This window comes from Aegilops tauschii, chromosome 1 (assembly GCF_002575655.3).
Source record: "Aegilops tauschii subsp. strangulata cultivar AL8/78 chromosome 1, Aet v6.0, whole genome shotgun sequence".
Lineage (NCBI taxonomy): Eukaryota > Viridiplantae > Streptophyta > Magnoliopsida > Poales > Poaceae > Aegilops > Aegilops tauschii.
In genome coordinates this window covers 53474137-53482481 of record NC_053035.3, presented here as the reverse complement: position 1 = coordinate 53482481, position 8345 = coordinate 53474137, and the positions used below count along the sequence as shown (strand labels likewise).

The 8345-nt window shown below is 55.0% G+C and overlaps 1 non-coding gene across 1 annotated transcript; it reads left to right on the top strand.

The window, feature by feature from the left end:
* The first annotated feature begins 563 nt into the window (after nt 1–563).
* LOC109760319 (uncharacterized) lies at nt 564–3208 on the top strand. Its single transcript, XR_006668988.2, has 3 exons — nt 564–2284; nt 2389–2435; nt 2523–3208. It is a non-coding gene; the product is annotated as an uncharacterized protein (transcript).
* Nucleotides 3209–8345: the final 5137 nt, after the last annotated feature.

Genomic DNA, 8345 nt, shown 5'->3' with positions numbered 1-8345 from the left:
CGACGGCCTCCTCCCACTCCATATTGCCATCGAGAACACTTGCCAGCATAAGTATCTAGAGGACAACCTATTAGTTGACGAGAACTACAGGAAGGGGAATGTTGGGTACATCTACAAGCTCATACATCTGCTTTGCCTGCCTGAGATGGTTCGTGTTAAATCCCTCCTTACATACTTTGGTGACATGATAGCAATAAAGAATTTCAGCTCATCCCAGTTATTTAAATCCACCATTCTTAACAGTGTTTAAGAACTGACAATCTGTGATTTTGTATAGTTCAACTTGTGAGATTGACAGTTTACCTTTGAAAACATCTGATGTATTCATGTCCATAATACAGGAGGCACCGTTTTTCTTTAATCAATGGGAAATGAGCCAAGTTTCTCTGTAATTATAAGTTTTAAGTTGATTTTGTTTGCTGATAGAGTTTGATGTCAATGTTATTTATACTATAAGTAGGGGTGCAGGACGGCGTCCCGCTTAGACCCGCATAAGTCGAATGGCAATACAATTTAAGCTAATCCACCCAATCTCAATTTAAAACTAAACTGTCCAAATTTGTATACGAAGCGGGGCGGATCGGGCGCCGCACTGCACCCCTAACTATAAGCACTTGAAGTGAAAGCTGTTCTGTATTTGTGACTTATGCAGAAGATCTTCTTGGATACCACTAGATTGCTTGCAGCTCACACCGATAATGTAGTCGATGAGCTCTGGAATTACATCGAGCATGGGAAGATTGTCCCTGCAGCTATTCTTCTCCTTGCAGCTCAAAGGCGATTCCGTAAGCTCAATGGTTTTGATATGATCAAGAACCGTATTGATGATTCTATATTCTCCCTGATAAGGGAGGGGTGTGGATTGCAAATTGGTAAAAATACCAAGGCAGCAAAGCAGTGGAAGGAGAAGGAAGTACGTTTCTATAATGTGTTGTTCCTTGTTAGGATAATTCTGAAAGCTGGTGAAGCTCTTGATGCATATATTCAAACTCATTCAGAGGTACCACCTTTTCATTTGATGCATATATTTGTTTTTTCTTGTTTTACCGAATCTTAATATTCTAGTATGTTATGGTTTGGCTTTTGAACCTTAAAGTATTGATCATAGTGAGAAAATATTGTATAACAGTTCCCTTGCCGACCACAACGAAAAGAACAGAGTTTTTTCTTTTTGACTTGCAAGGCAGGTGATCTGCCGAACAGAGTATCTGGTTGTTTTTTCTTCTTGTTTTACCAAATCGTCATTGTCATCAGACATCTTTTTTTTTCTTGGATTTTCTCTTTTATGACATCTTTATAATCAATATCTCCTGAAAATGTGCATTATCAGTATTTTCCTAAGTTATAGTACTAAATCGGTTATTCGGGGGAAGCCATAGAGACAACTAGTTCCATATTGTAGTTGGGTACTATTTACTGATTGAAAAAGGTTGTTGTTACTATAAATTTATTTATTTTGAGATACTTGATTGCTTGACCATACCAATCTTACCAAATGTTGGTGTCACCAAAACTCATGTGTGGCCAATAGTCTGGCATAAGAAGAGTGTTTGCTTGTCACTGCCCTGTAGCAAGTCTGGTCAATGTCCAGTCACATAAATAACAACTGGCATTAATGTAATTGCACCGCAGCAATTATCAACTAGCATAAGTTTATTGCGTAAGTTGATAGACCGATAAACTAATACAAGATAGTAGCAAGCATGGCATCGCAGGAAAATAACCCAATTAGTAAAAGCCATTCTGATGATCATCCCACTCCCCAACTCATTGGAGCGCTCCTCAACCCATTACTCTCTTCACCACCATGAGCATGATATGAATGATCATCTTCAAAGTCACAATCACCCACATCTTCACCACGCACGGAGATATTTTGATCCAACTCAACTACTTTTCATGGGCATCCATGTCTAAGCATCGACATCACCATGAGCTCAAACCCTGAAGATTTAATAAGATTGCGGATACAAGTGTACTGGTATCTATCTGTTAAGCACATTTGAGATCTGTAGTGGTAGACTGCTAGTCTAGTGTTTTAAGTCTTTGGCACTCCAGGCCATTTGGGTTTATGGGACAGGTTAGAACATAGCACATGAGTTGAGTACGATTGGACACTTATCAAGTAAATTGAAACAAGTCAAACTTAATTACCTTTGTTACTGGGTTTATAGAATAATATGCAGGCATCTCATCACGAGGTCCATGGAAAAGTTTCAGCAGTTCTCAAAAGTTATGACGTTGGTTCTCTCGGAAAAGATATTTGCATTGAAGACCTTCAATGGTTCGATTTTTTCATGCCTTGTGCTTCTATATGGTTGCTATGTCTTGCATCTGTAGATGATTACTTAACAATATTTTGATTCATTATTTCACATGCTCTTGAAGCTTCCCCTATGACTGTGGAGGGCCGGACGGTGTGTTACATGAACACGGTACATCTGTGTTTCACAGCCTGGTATTTTAAAGTTACTTCACAAATTTCACAAAATAGGCTGTAATAATTCTGTCATGGGAAACAGGGGACACAGATTTGACCAAGGCAGCCACTGGATCACCTACTCCGGAAGTCAAGGAGAAAAATGTAAGGATATTTGAACTTGATTTCCTCTCGATTTTTCTATCTCTTATTTTGCTGGATGCTGATTATCGTTTTTTATGAATTTTGTGTTTTCTGTTTTAATTTCTTTCTGATGTGTACATGCTGAGACTGATAAAAATGTTTTAATATTCATTTGTATGATGAGAGTCACATTCAAGTCTTCAGGCTAAAATTTCACGGATTATCCCATATTTTAGTGTTGCGTGTACAAATTCAAGAGTTCATTGATGGCTAGAGCTGAAACCCTTGTTTTAGTTTTTATCTGGATAACTGATGTTGTGCAAATGATCTTATATTGTTGTTGGGTGGTAGGTGCGACATATGCCAACGGGTGGCTTATCATTGTGGGAGCCAGTAAGACTTCGCCGGTGCCTGGAAACGGGATGAGGCGAAGACATGCACGCCGGCGGATCTTACCCAGGTTCGGGGCTCTCCGTGGAGATAACACCCCTAGTCCTGCTCTGCGGGGTCTCCGCATGATCACTAGATCAATACAAGTAGCTACAAGTGCTCCTTGAGCTGTCTGGCTAGAGGAAGAAGAAGGGCAAGGCTAGCTCTCCTTTTCTCTCTATGTGGTGTGTGAAACTCTATGAGATCAACCCTTTGCATGGGTGCCCTGGGGGGTTTATATAGGCCTATCCCCAGGGGTACAACGGTAATCTGGCTAGGCGCGGGTCCCAGCCGTCAGTGTCTGTGCTCGCCGGCTTCTCCGCCGGTCATTGGGGCCCGCCGACTGGTGAGTCCCGCCGGCAGGCCGGCCCCACCGCTTGGGGGCTTTGTCGGTGGCTGGTTACTGTTGCCTCACCTCTGATGACGAGGGCTTTGTCGAGGTAAGCGTGGTTACAGTGTCGCCGCCTTGCGAGCTCTCACTGTAGCCTTACCTCGTCTTGTCTCCTTAATGGGGCGCACGCTTCGAGGGGGGAGGTAGCCGGCTATTGGGTGCCAGCCACATCCCTGGCTGGCTAGAGGAGGCCAGGCCACCTTCAGATGTTTCTCTGGCAAAGGGGCCGGCCGCCCACGGGCCGTACTGGCACCCGTCGTGGGTGACATCGAGGCCAACATGGCTACAGTGCCGCACCGGACGGGAGATGGCTGGCCCGTACGGCGCCCTATGGCCATGCCTATTCCGGGATTCGGGGGTAGTGGGCTGTACTGTGGCCACACCCTATCGTACCGCCGCTATGTGGGTACAGTCTTGGTGGGTGCAGTCTTGGCCGGCTTCTGGGAGCCGGCTTTCTTCGTGGCCGGCTTCTGGGAGTCGGTCTTCTTGGGGCCGGCTTCCTGGAGTCGGCCATCTCGTATCTTTCTTGGAGGAGGTTTCTGAGGCCGGGTCGCCTTCTGGTAGTCGGCCCCGGGGATAGCCTGCATGCCGGGGAAGGCGGCCCTATGCTTTGTATGCTTGAAGGCTCGAATGGCCTGATAATTTTTTCGAAGAGCCAGGGGGAGTCGGTTAGGCTACCCGTCGCCATTATCTCCGACAGTTGTCCCCGAAGCTGGTTGGGCTTCGAGGTTGAGAGGAGGTCGAGAAGCTCGGTCAGCTTCTTATCTTGACGAGCCCGCAGCTGGGAGCCGGCTTCGGTTGGGCGCGCCGTCTTGGCGAAATTTTTAAAGTCGGAGGGCGGGAGTCTGTTGGCGCGCGTGCCGGGCTGTGGGCCGGCCGCTCGCCGTCTGCGAACCACGTGGTGTCCCTTGACTAAAAAGAGCCTGCCAACCCACGCACGCGACAAGACATCGCCGCAGGCCGAGGGCCCGCCACTCCCACGCCTAGGCCCAGGCGCGGATTCTTTGCGGCCCACAACTGTCCGCACGTCTTCCGGCGGCGGTTTCGCTTACTGTTCAGGGCGCAATAATCGCGAGTCGTGGGGGAGTGGGTGCAGTTAATCCCACGTTCCTCCCCACGCCTCACCTCCTCGGCTTCGCCACACGGGGCTATAAGTAGGGGAAGGAGGGGAAGCGGCGGAGGCTCGCACGCTCCTCTCCTTTTCGCCATCTTCTTCCTCCTGCTTTCCCACACAGCAGCGACTCGCCGCCGCGCCGTCCCACCAATCTTCACTCCGCCCCGCAGCTTTGCCGCCGCGAGGCCGTGCTTTCTCCGCCGCCGCACTCTTCCTTGCCAGCCTCTTGCCACCATGCAGTACGGCGGGGATTGGGACGGCTCCAACGTCCATATGGACCACATCGAGTTCCTCCGCAAGACGCGGCGGTTGCCCGGTGCGGACCAGGTGCGGGTCCGTCTCGCGCCTGCGAAGGAGATCACGCCGGAGCCGGAGGAAGGCGAGCGGGTAGTCTTCCGCTCGCATTTCCTGCGAGGCATCGGCTTGCCGGCGAGCGCTTTCTTCCGCTCCTTCCTCGACTTCTATCAACTCCAGCCGCACCACCTCACTCCGAACACGGTGGTGCTGCTGTCCGCCTTCGTCACCTTGTGGCGAAGGCTTTCTTGGCGTTCTCCCCACCCTCGAGCTCTGGGGGGGGGGTTCTTCCAATCTTAGTTGGGCACCCGCATGCAGGGCGTGCCGGCCCAGAGTGGCGCCTTCATTGCAATGCGGAGGCCGGCGGCCAACAACCCCTTCCCCGTCATCACGTTAATCCAGTTGGTGAAGCTCTGGCAAAAGTCCTATTTCTACGTGAAGAACGTCGCCCCGCAAGGCGACTACGTCAACTTGCCGGCTTTCGTAGCCGGCCCGCCGGCTGGGAGGCGGCCCCAGTGGTCCTATCGGGCCGTGACGCTGTCGCAGGCTGGAGCCGCGGCCGTCACCCGACTGCGGGTGATGATCCAGTCAGAGGGCCTGACTGGGTCCGACTTGCTGGCCGCCTTCGTCGCGCGCCGGGTGCTTCCGCTTCAGAGCCGCCCTCACCTGGTATGTCAGATGAGCGGCCAACTCGATCTGAGTCGGATGTGCACCAAGGACATGCCGCATGACAAGGTGGCCCATCTGGTGAATTATCTTGCGAACTACAAGCTCTCCGCAGAGTGGCGGTTTGGCAAGGAGCCATATTCCCGTGCACATCCTCCGCCCACGGTATGTTCTCTTTTTCCCTTTCTTCTCTTAGTTTTGTCGCCGAGTTCCTTTTGGCCGTCTCTGACCAGTCGGCACGCCTTGGCAGAGCCCTCTCCTTCGACCTGCAGCCGGGTCGGAGGCGGAGCGCCGATTCCTCCCCGACCGGGCGGAGCATGACCTGGAGGACCACGACTTGGGGGCGGCCGCCATGGATGAAAACACCGAGGCGGGTGGCGGCGAAGCCGGCGGCGAAGCAGGCGGCTCCGGGCTGGGAGCCAGCTTCGACGACTGGCCGGATGACGACGAGGCGGAAATCATCCCACGCCACCAGCCGGCGCCCGGCCACGACGCGGGTTCCTCCGCCGCGCCGCCTGCTCGGGGCGGCGGGCAGAAGCGCCGTGCCGCGTCGGGCTTCTTCGGTAGCCGGCCGAAGAAGCCCAAGGGAGGGGCGGCGGCGACCAGGCGGGATGAGGCAGCCGCGAAGGCGGCCCGCTTCCGCAAGGTGGTGAAGCAGCCGCAGATGGTGTCGGCGTAAGTGTATATTCCTTTGTACATTCTTTCTTCTTTTCTTGGTGATTTCTGAATCCTTGCCCTTTCTCAAAAAATTAGGGCTTCGCTTTCGCTCGAGCGGGTTGCTGCCGCCTCCGTCGTTGGATCGCCGGGAGGATCCGGGAGCACCCGCCATGTGGACCCCCGCGCCGAGCTTCAGGCGGCGACGGAGCGAAACGCGCGGGAGGCGCGAGAGGAGCGGGAGGCGGAGGAGTTGAGGGCGGCCGCCACCAAGGCGGCACAGGAGGAGGAGGCGGCGAAGGCGCGTGCCGACGCAGCGGCCACGGCCCAAGCGGAGGCTGCGGCCGCGGCGACAGCGGAGGGGGTCTTGCTCATGACCCCTCTGCATGTCACGGCGCCCGAGGTCCCAGAACCCCCGCCAGAGGAAGCCAGCGGCGATCAGCCGGGGTTGGAGAGGGAGGACGACGTCGTCGTCCCAGAGAGGGAGGCGGTACCGGCCCCGCCGACTGGGGCGGCTCAAGGCGGCCAGCCGATCGTGCCGCCTGCGCAATCGGCCGGGGGCGAGCCAGCCGCGAGGACGGACCTGGTGGTCTAGCCGCCCTCGCGCTAGCGCACGGGGAAAGCTGCATCGGACCCGCAGAAGGCCGCTGGCTCCAGCTCGTCGTCCCAGGACGTGGAGGCGGCCAGCGCCAGCTCGGGGTGGATGCTGGGTGGAGGGACGGCCGTGGTGAACGTGGCAGCGCAGGACGTTCGGAACCGCCTTCAGTCCCAGGCTGCGGCGCTGAGGAAATACAATGACGAGTTCCTTGCGACGCGGGCGGCCATTCGGGTTAGTCTTCCTATTTTTGCTTTTTTGATCTTGGTTTCTTCCGTGGGGGCGCGTCAGCGCACCCACTGGGTGTAGTCCCCGAGTTTCGAGTCGGCTGCTGAGCAGGCGGCTTGGAACTTCTTAGCGGGCTTTGTTTTGCTATCTTGTTCTCATTCGCTCCTCTGTCTGACTTGCAGGACTACCACAACCTCCGCGCGGCTGCCTTCAACTCCTAGGCTCGGGAGCTGACCCAGAAGAATGCTGATCTGTCTGAGAGCCGGGGTAAGTGCTTCGTCTTTTATCTCACGTGGGGGCGCGTCAGCGCACCCACTGGGTGTAGTCCTCGAGATTCGGGCCGACTGCTGAGCAGTCGGGTCGGATCTTCCTTGACGACTTCTTCCTTATTGCTTCTTTCTTTTCTGCCATCCCTGCAGCGGCCAACGCCAGTCTGAGGGAACAGCTGGGCGGGGCTCAGGCCGCCCTCCGTGCTAAGGAGGCCGAGTTTGACGCCTTGGCACAGGAGCATGACCGCCTGGCCAAGAGGTTGACCGACCAGGAGAAGAGCGACAAGGCGGCCCTGAAGGCGGTGCAGGACAGCGAGGCCGCCCTCCAAGCCGAGTATGAGACAGAGGCGGCCAGCTAGGCCGAAGCGAAGCAGACGCTGATCAATGGCTATGGCCAGATCGAAGACTTGGTTGATGGTAGGCCGCCCTCTTCTTCGTCCTTGCTTGCCGCTTGCCGTTTAGCTCATTTTCTGACTTGGTGTTTTTCTCTTCTTTCTCTTTCTTCCTTGCGCAGAGTACTTCCCTGGCTACTCTACCGCCGCCAACCAGGTCGTCGAGGCCCACCGCGAGGCACGAAGGTAGGCTGGCGCCGAGATCGCGCCAAACGCTCGTCGGCCGCTGGAGGAGCAGCTCTTGGCGATTCAGGCCCGCCTTCAGCCGGCTCATCGCATGCTCCGCTGGCTTCAGCGTGTTGGGCGCAGGTGTTGGCCGTTCTCTGGCCTGGTGAGGTGATTCCCCGCACCCCCAGTTGGACTGCCGACTGGCTGGAGGTGGCGATCGGCCGCTTCGAGGCCTGGAAGGCTTCTGCGGCTCGGTCCGGCACCAGGCGGGCGCTGGAGTTCGCCAAGGCCTGGTATCCCGAGCTGAGTCTGGACCAGATGGCCACCTGGCGGCAGGAGGCCGACACAGAGCTGGAGCCGGCGCGGCCGGCTATCATCCAGCGGGCTTTGGCGATTGCTGATTACACCGACACCAGCGCCTTCGCTTTTGAGGTGGACGACAACGGCGTTGCCCAGCCGGAGGAGTGGTTCGGGCTGAACCCGGCAGACGGCGAGGACTCGGCGGAGGAGATCGACTCCAGCGACGAGGGCGAGGAGGAGGAGGATGAAGACGCCGCGCCAGATGGTGGAGCGGCCGGTCAG